The sequence below is a fragment of the Cryptomeria japonica genome, chromosome 8 (genome assembly GCF_030272615.1).
Source record: "Cryptomeria japonica chromosome 8, Sugi_1.0, whole genome shotgun sequence".
Taxonomy (NCBI): Eukaryota; Viridiplantae; Streptophyta; class Pinopsida; order Cupressales; family Cupressaceae; genus Cryptomeria; species Cryptomeria japonica.
Window position 1 is genome coordinate 551,464,346 of NC_081412.1, and position 8,653 is coordinate 551,472,998.

Below are 8,653 nucleotides of genomic sequence, written 5' to 3' on the forward strand. Positions count from 1 at the left end.
GGAAATCACACCGTTAGCCATAATGGATTGGTTAAGTTTCTTGTACAATGGTCCCTGAGAGATGTTTCATAAATGGAATGGGGCACATTTGAGGATATACAACAATTTAGGGTTGAAGATGCCCCTGTTACAGATAACTCATCGGTTGAAGAAGAAACTGTTGCAGAACCCTCTTCTCCCATAGTTGATGTGGACAAGGATTTGCTTGTTGCTGAAGGAGTCGCGCTTATTATAGAGGAAGAGATAGCTAAAGCAAATATGGAACAACCCTCTACTTCACTTCAAAGAGATTCATCAGTTCCTCGAAAAAAAGGGAGGGAGTTGGAAAGGGATGAAACAGATAAGGAACACATGGCCCAACTGCAGATAACTTAGAGTCAAACTACAGCCAAGAGGTGTAGGATGGAAAGAAAAACTCCTATAGCAACTGAAGTAACTCTTGCAGCCACTCCAAAGGTTTATGTGGGAAGAACATGTAGTAAGACACATAAGACTTATCCTGTGGGTAATTTGACAGAGGTTATTACAGTGGAAACTTTAAAGGAAGGAAGCCCTACAGAGGATGAAATCCAAGAAAAATTTGATGAGGATAAACTAGCAAATCTTTCTTTTGTGGCACAACAATTTGAAGAAATTGTTGGAGATATTCCTGAGCAGTTTGAAGAAACTGTTGGAGATATTCCTGAGTAGTTTGAAGAAAATTTTGGAGATATTCTTGAGAAGTTTGAAGAGGCTGTAAGAGACATTCTACAGTAGCCTAAGGAAAATATTGGAGAGATGCCAGCACAGATTGAGGAGTTTATTGAGGAAATCCCGCAGTCTAATGTAGCACCTATTAGACCTCCTTCATCCCTAAGTAGTTTATCTATTTCTTTAACATTTTATAGACAATGGGAAATAGAGAGGGCTAGGTTCCAAGGTATTATTGATAAACAACAAAAAGAAATTGAAAAGAGAGATAAAAAAATTGAGGAATTAGAGGTAAGGTAGAACTAATTTATGGTATGGTTCTCGCGTTGATGCAGTGTAGGACACCTCCAAGACTTTATGAAGTACACTTGAAAGAGCGGCATCTAAACTTCAAACTGAATCACATTATTAGAGACCTTAGCCCTATTGGTATTTTTTATCTTTATGTTGTGATTGTCATTGATGGACACACACTTGCATTGAGATCCCCTTTATATGTATAAGCTAGAGCTCAACCGGTATCTATTCCAATCGGTATGTTGTATTCTAGTCTTTAGACTATTGGTGATTTTGCAGAAAGTGTTTCCCTGTCTGAAGTGGCATGTCCACCCCAAGCGGTTCGTAGATCTCAAGCGGTACAAGGGATTAAAGAAGCATAACACATTTTTGACCAGTCTTCATTTTTTTCAAACTGGCAACCGGTATTTTGTATGAACATGTAATACTCTGTGTTGAGTAACCAACCAACATTTTGTGATGAGTTACCAATCCACCGATTGTTTGATGGTGCTGACACATTGGCGATGCTTCTTGTGTCGTATTAGTGAGTATGTCTAGATTCATTGAACCTAGGAAATTGAAATGTAATCCTATTGGACCGACATGAAATCAGACTCCTTTAAAAGGACATCATTTCTAGGGTTTTAGGTTGTTGCTGAAAGGGTTTATGTTGTGACTAGGGTTTAAGGTGGTTGAGGAGTTGAAAAGAACATGAATGTGTAGAAGACTAAAGTAATGCAGGAGTGCAATAAGAACGAGTTATCAAGGATCTGACTGAGCAGTTTGTGCTATTAGATAGATCAAACACTTGTTGATTTCTCAAATTTTTGACAAGTCTGTAGCCCTTAACCGGGTAGGCCCAAAAGCCTTTTGTAAAATCCTCTAACAAGGTGGTTCACCTCTATGAATCTAAAATCCTCTAGCAAGGTAGTCTTTAATCAGACTTATCTCCTAACAGAGATTGAGATTCCTAACAGGATCTATTTTGGTGAAGAACATTGTAAGACCTTAACCGGTCTGGTTTCTATTCTGCAGATAGTGACTTGTGAGTTCCATCTCACCATGGTTTTTCCCATTTTGGTTTCCATGTCAAATATCTTGGGTTATGGTTGTATTGCTTTTGTGGGTGAACGCTTTATTTGCATTTTGGTTTGCATGTGTGATAACTGATCTGTCTATTAAACTATTTAACCAGTTTATCTTTATACTATTTAAGTGTTTTAGTGCAGTGTTTTTTGGCATACTAATTCACCCCCCCTCTTAGTATTCATCAATTGGTATTAGAGCCTACCTTTCTATAAGTTTAACCACTTGGAAAGAAATATGGGGGAATACACCTTGAGGGAACTTAATCAATAGCTCACTCAGTCTGAGCAAGCCTATGATGATCTTATGGTCAAATACAAGGCATCTCAAGCAAAAAGGAGAGAACATGCAAAAAAGCTAATGGAGCTATCTGAAAATAGTTCTGAAGATGAAGCAGATATGGAAGCCATGATAGTAGAAGTAAATAAACTGAATGATTCAACCTCCAATTTGAGAAAGGAGTTGGAAGGATGGACTATCTGGTTTATTCAAGAGCTTGAGAACCGCAGGAAAGATGAAGATCTAGTGAAGGATAGAAATCATGAGATCTCCAAGCTGAAACAAGAGATTAGTGCACTCACTGCTCACCTTCATGAGAGCAAAATGGAAAAAGGAGTACAAGATGAACTGAACATAGCCATCTCTAAAAATGCAAGCCTAATGGAGACAAATACTGCTATTTCCAAAGAACTCTTTGAGTCAAAGGAAATACTTGCTAAGTTCAACAAGAGCACTGTTAAGCTAGAGCAAAAGCTTGAGTCATCTAGACCGGCAAAGAATACCAATGAACTTGGTTTCTCTGGTCATGAGGAAGGAGAATTCTTAGGAACAAATGCTGAAACATCAAAGAAGCAACTGACATTCAAAGGCAAACGTAAGCAAAAATTCAAACCTATTTTCTTTAACTGTCTTAAAGAAAGACACACTGCCAATGTATGTAGGAGCAAAGCCTACAATAATTTTCCTTACTTTATTAACAATACACCTAGATCCAATAAGTTCAATGGTCACTGTTATGCATGCAACAAGTTTGGGCATAGAGCATCTGAATGTAGGTCTATCATGAACAACACCAGAAGATATCCTCAGAGGACCCAAGGAGCTGGTCCAGAATCTTTTGTGAACCGGAACCACAATCGGTTTAATGTCTTCAATCATCAGCCAAGAAGCAATGGCTATCAACTGGCAACCGGATAGAGAGAAAACTATTGGATTTGTCATGGTCATGGTCACACTGCTGCTACATGCAGAAGGAAGAATGGAAACATGAACAATGGACCTTGGAGAGCACCTGGAATGATTTGCTATCATTGTAACAAATCAGGTCATGCGGCAAGATTCTGCAAAAGCAGAAAGAGTGTATCTGATGATATACCAGTCACTCTGGAAGGAGAAATTGATGTTGAAACAGTTCAAGTGGACATGAACAAAACCTGGAGGAAGAAACCAACAATGTTGGAAGAGGAACCGATTTCTACACCTAGTGTGGAAATATCAAAACTGACAAACTAAGCTTCAAAAGGCTTAGGGGGAGCAAACAGCGAAATGTTTTTGAACCCCTGGTTTACACCAATAAAAGACCTTAACCAATATGTGATACTTGTCGCTTGGTAGAAGACCAAAAATGGTAAAAAGTCAAATTAGGGTTTACGCCCTAATAGAGGAGCATTAATAGCAGTAAGTGAGAGACATGTATAAAAGCATTTTTCAAATCATTTCTCACTATCTGTTTTCAAGTGAAGAAAATTTGTTCAAAGAGCAAAGCAAAGAAAAGGCGATTTGAGCTGAGATTTAAAGAAATTGACAAATCGCGAAGGAGATTCAAATTCAAATTACAAATAGTCAAGTGGAGAACACAAAGTGATGATTCAGCAACCGACAAAGTGTGGAGTGAAGGAGAATCAGAAAGCCCTAAATTCACATTTTAAAGGTATTTCTTGAGTTCTTAAAATATTCTACAATGGCTTCCACATCTCATACTAGTTCTAGTGCATCCATTGAGTCTGAAAGTTTCATTCAAAGGAAGTCAAAGTATAAAGCCCTATCACAAGTTCCAGCTGGAGTAATAGTAGAATAGGGAATATCTGACTATATTGATTGCAAGATTGAAGACCTAGGGTCTCTAGCCATCCACTCCCAGCTAGGTTTGTTTTGTGGAAAGGATAAGAAAATCAAACCGGAATATAATATCTTAGAGAAGAAGAAACTCCATAATGTTGTATACTTTCTAGAAGACTTTATAGAGGATCATATTAGGATCATTTTGAGCAGAGTCCATGGTGACAACATGTACCTGGAGAGGACACATGATATCACACCATAGGCAATTCATGTAGTCATCGGTTTCTACAACATAGGGGATGTGCCAGCCCTAAGGACAATAAGAAAAACAAAAATGTCAAGGCTCACTGGTTCAGTGAGCGATTCACGAGGCATGACAGTCAACTCCATCAAGGATGATCTGGTTAAGTATGCCTGCATGGTGATAGGCTACCGAACATTCTCTGCCAGCAGAATTAACTCTGTATCTGTTGCAGTGGTAAATGCCGCTTACCAAATGATTAAAGAGGATGCATCATTTGACCTGTGCACCGATATGCAGAGGCAACTCTTGTCTAATCTGAAGTCGATCAAACAAGATAATGCACTGAGATTCAAGTTTGGACAACTATTGGTTGGGTTGTTCTTCTATTTCCAAGGCTACTTTCCTGGAGTAGGAGATGTCCAATGGTCTCCTGACCAACCAGTAACCAAGTAGATCAAGGAAAGCATTCAAGCAATCGGAACCGGTTACCTTGATGTGCTGAACAAGTATTTTGATGAGTTCAAATGGAAAATGAGTCAAAGGATGAGGATCTAAAGTGACATCGTCAAGAAATATGAAGATGACATCTGTTTCACCATCCAGGTGGACAAATGCTTAATGGAGGCTATTGAGCCTAGAATGGAAGAAGTGGAGCCAATGGGCTATGAGGTGATGTATGGTGTGCTAGAAGGGTATGCCTCAACCCTTATTGCCTCACCTCTTGATCCTAAGACAAAGAGGATCGGAACCTATTTGGAAAGGATTGCACCAGTCGCGGAACCCTCTATTAAGAAAGGAAAAGAACCGGCAGCAAAGAAGGAAAAGGCAGTGCCTGCAGCATCAGCATCAGCTACTATTGCAACTCCAAGAGTGACCAAGCGGTCACCTGTAAAGAAGAAACTGGAAGTGGCATCAGAAAAAGTCTTTGAAAGAAAAAGGAAGACTAAGTCAAATGAACTGAACTTTGAAGAGACTGAGTCTGAGGAGATGCCACAGAAGGCCAGACAGACGAAGAAGATGAAGAAGAATGAACCGGTAGCATCTGCACTGGTAAATATTAATATCTCCTCATATAAACCTTTGACAGATTGTCAAAGAACAATAAAGAATATTAGGAGAAAATTACTTCATGACTTAGTAGATTATTATGATGATTTTAGTGATGAGGAGAAAGAAGAAGTACTACAGGAGATTATTATTTATTTGTGTAAGAATGACCGGTCATCATTAGAGATTAAATCTCAGACATCGGATTCCTTATATAGGGCATTAGATAATAAATGGCACATTGCCATAGAAAAAGAATAGGAGATTAGGGAGAAAGTCTTTGCATAGTACTTTCCTGAACTCTCAAAGTCAAAATTATTTGATGTTTTGGACCAAAATAAAAGACTCTTCTTCACAAGGAGAAGAAGACTCTGGCTATTAGAGGGAAGAGTTGATGATGTTCAAAAAGACACTCATCAGTATATGGATCATGCTATCCATGCTCACAAAGCACATATGGCCAACCTACAAGTGGAAAAAGAATCGGTTATATCCAAACTAGATGAAGTTTTTGATGAAGAAGGAAACCCAGTTGAAGAACCAATCGACACTATTGATGTCGATGCCCTAGACGTAGAAGATGTCACTTAGGACATACCTTCTGAGGGAATAGGATAGGTGCAACAAGCCGAATGAGGCAGTGAGCAAGTCGAGGATAGACAAGAAGCACCTAAGGAACAGACAGAGAAGAAGAAGAGGGATGAAGATGAGAAAAAGCGGAAAGAGGAAGAGGAGAAAAGAAAAGATGAAGAGAAAAAGAAGCAAGAAGATGAGAGGAAAAATAAAGAAGAAGAGGATAAGGAAGAAAAGAAGAAGAAGGAAGAGGAAAAGAAGAAGAAGGAAGAGGAAGATAAAGAAAAGGAAAAGCGGAAGGAAGAAGAAAAGAAGAAGAAGGAAGAGGAAGAGAAAGAGAAAGAAGAGGTGAAGAGGAAGGAAGCTGAGAGGAAAAAGAAAGAAGAGGAAGACAAGGAACAAGAAAAGAAGAAGGAAGCAGAGAAAAAGAAGAAGGAAGAAGAAGACAAGGCAGCGGGGAAAAGAAAAGCGGAGAAAAAGAAAGCAGAAGAGGACAAGGTAGCAAAAGTGGTGAAGAGAACACAGATGGAGACTCTGAAGGCAACTGGGAGTCAAGCCAAACTAGTTGATATCACCAGTCCTATCGATCTCTAGTCTGCAAGTGAATCGGAGCTAATGCAAAGAATCAAGGTCACTCAAGAGTACCTTAAAATCATTCGAAGGAAAAAGGAGCAAGATATGATTCAAGCAGCTGTAGACGCCCTTACCGATTTGATCCTCGATACCAATCTTCCCAACACTGAATCATCACTAGAAAAGCTTAAGCTGCTATGTACAGTAGTGGATGATCAGGTGCATAGCCTTAAAGAAGCAACTGAGGCAAATGTCAAGAAAGAGCATCAAAAGGCTCTTAACATAGCTCTGGTGAAGAAGTTGAATGAAATCCGGTCTTAACTATTAAAAGACCAAAAGGATATGAGGGACGCTTTGGATGAGGGAAATCTACTACTAAGCAAAATCTGTCAACCCCATCTATTCTATGATGATGTGCTAGCTCAAAAGCAAAAGCTTCAAACAGACTTACAGTCTTACTTGAACACATTTAAGCCACCTTATGATTCCTTTGCAACTTATGGGCAAACTGTTCATTGGTTTCACATCCAGTCAGCCAAAATGGAGCAAGAGATCAGCACACAGTCTAGAGATTTGCAGAAGCTTCAACTGGTTCTACTCCCACATTTGCAAATTCTTCAGAAGTGTTATCTGAACTTGGATGCCTTTGCAGTTACATAGGAGATGAGCACAGTTGATGCCATGGAAGAACAGGTTTCCTAGATGCAAACAGAGAGAGAAGTGGCCACCTCCCTACTTGAGTCCTAGTCTCTATCAATGAAACAATTTTTGCAGGACTATAAATCGGTTTTTGACAAGTATTATTCCTTGTTGTCATAAAATTTTATTATTTTAATATCAAATGGAAACAGGGTTGTTCAGTGGTACTTTGTCATTGTTGGCAAAGGGGGAGAAGTACTCTATCTATTTTAGAGACGTATAAGGGAGAAGTGTCTGGCTTTAAAATTTTGCACTTTGATATATGCTATATGCTCTGATATCTCAATGTTTATGCTCTGTATGCAAAATTGCTATACATTGTATTGATTAAGGGATAGTGTATATGCTTAGAGGGAGCAATTTTGTTAATGGCATGTTTTTGTTGTAAAACACTTAGATGTCAAAATTTTATTTTCCTAAGTGTTGCCATTAATGAAAAAAGGGGGAGATTGTTGGCATTTTTTATGTTTATGTTGTGATTTTCATTGATGGACACACACTTGCATTGAGATCCCCTTTATATGTATGAGCTAGAGCTCCACCGGTATCTATTCCAACTGGTATGTTGTATTCTAGTATTTAGACTATTGGTGATTTTGTAGAAAGTGTTTCCCGGTCTAAAGCGACATGTCAATCCCAAGTGGTTCATAGATCTCAAGCGGTACGAGGGATTAAAGTGGCATAACACATTTTCAACTAGTCTTCATTTTTGTCAAACCGATAACCAGTATTTTGTATGACCCAGTAATACTCTATGTTGAGTTACCAACCGACATTTTGTGATGAGTTACCAATCCACCGATTGTTTGACAGTGCCGACACACTAGTGGTGCTTCTTGTGTCATGTTACTAAGTATGTCTAGATTCATTGAACCTAGGAAATTGAAATGTAATCCTATTGGACTGACATGAAATCAGACTCCTTTAAAAGGACATCATGTCTAGGGTTCTAGGTTGTTGTTGAAAGGGTTTATGTTGTGACTAGGGTTTAAAGTGGTTGAGGAGTTGAAAAGAATATGAATGTGTAGAAGACTGAAGTAATGTAGGAGTGCATTAAGAATGAGCTATCAAAGATCTAACCGAGTAGTCTATGCTATTAGATAGATCAAACACTTGTTGATTACTCACATCTTTGATAAGTCTATAGCCCTTAACCGAGCAGGCCGAAAAGCCTTCTGTAAAATCCTCTAACAAGGTGGTTCACCTCTGTGAATCTGAAATCCTCTAGCAAGGTAGTCTTTAATTGGATTTATCTCCTAACAGAGATTGAGATTCCTAACAGGATCTATTCTGGTGAAGAACATTGTAAGACCTTAACCGATCTGACCTTAACCTATCTGGTTTCTATTCTGCAGATAGTGACTTGTGAGTTCCATCTCAGCGTGGTTTTTCCCATTTGGG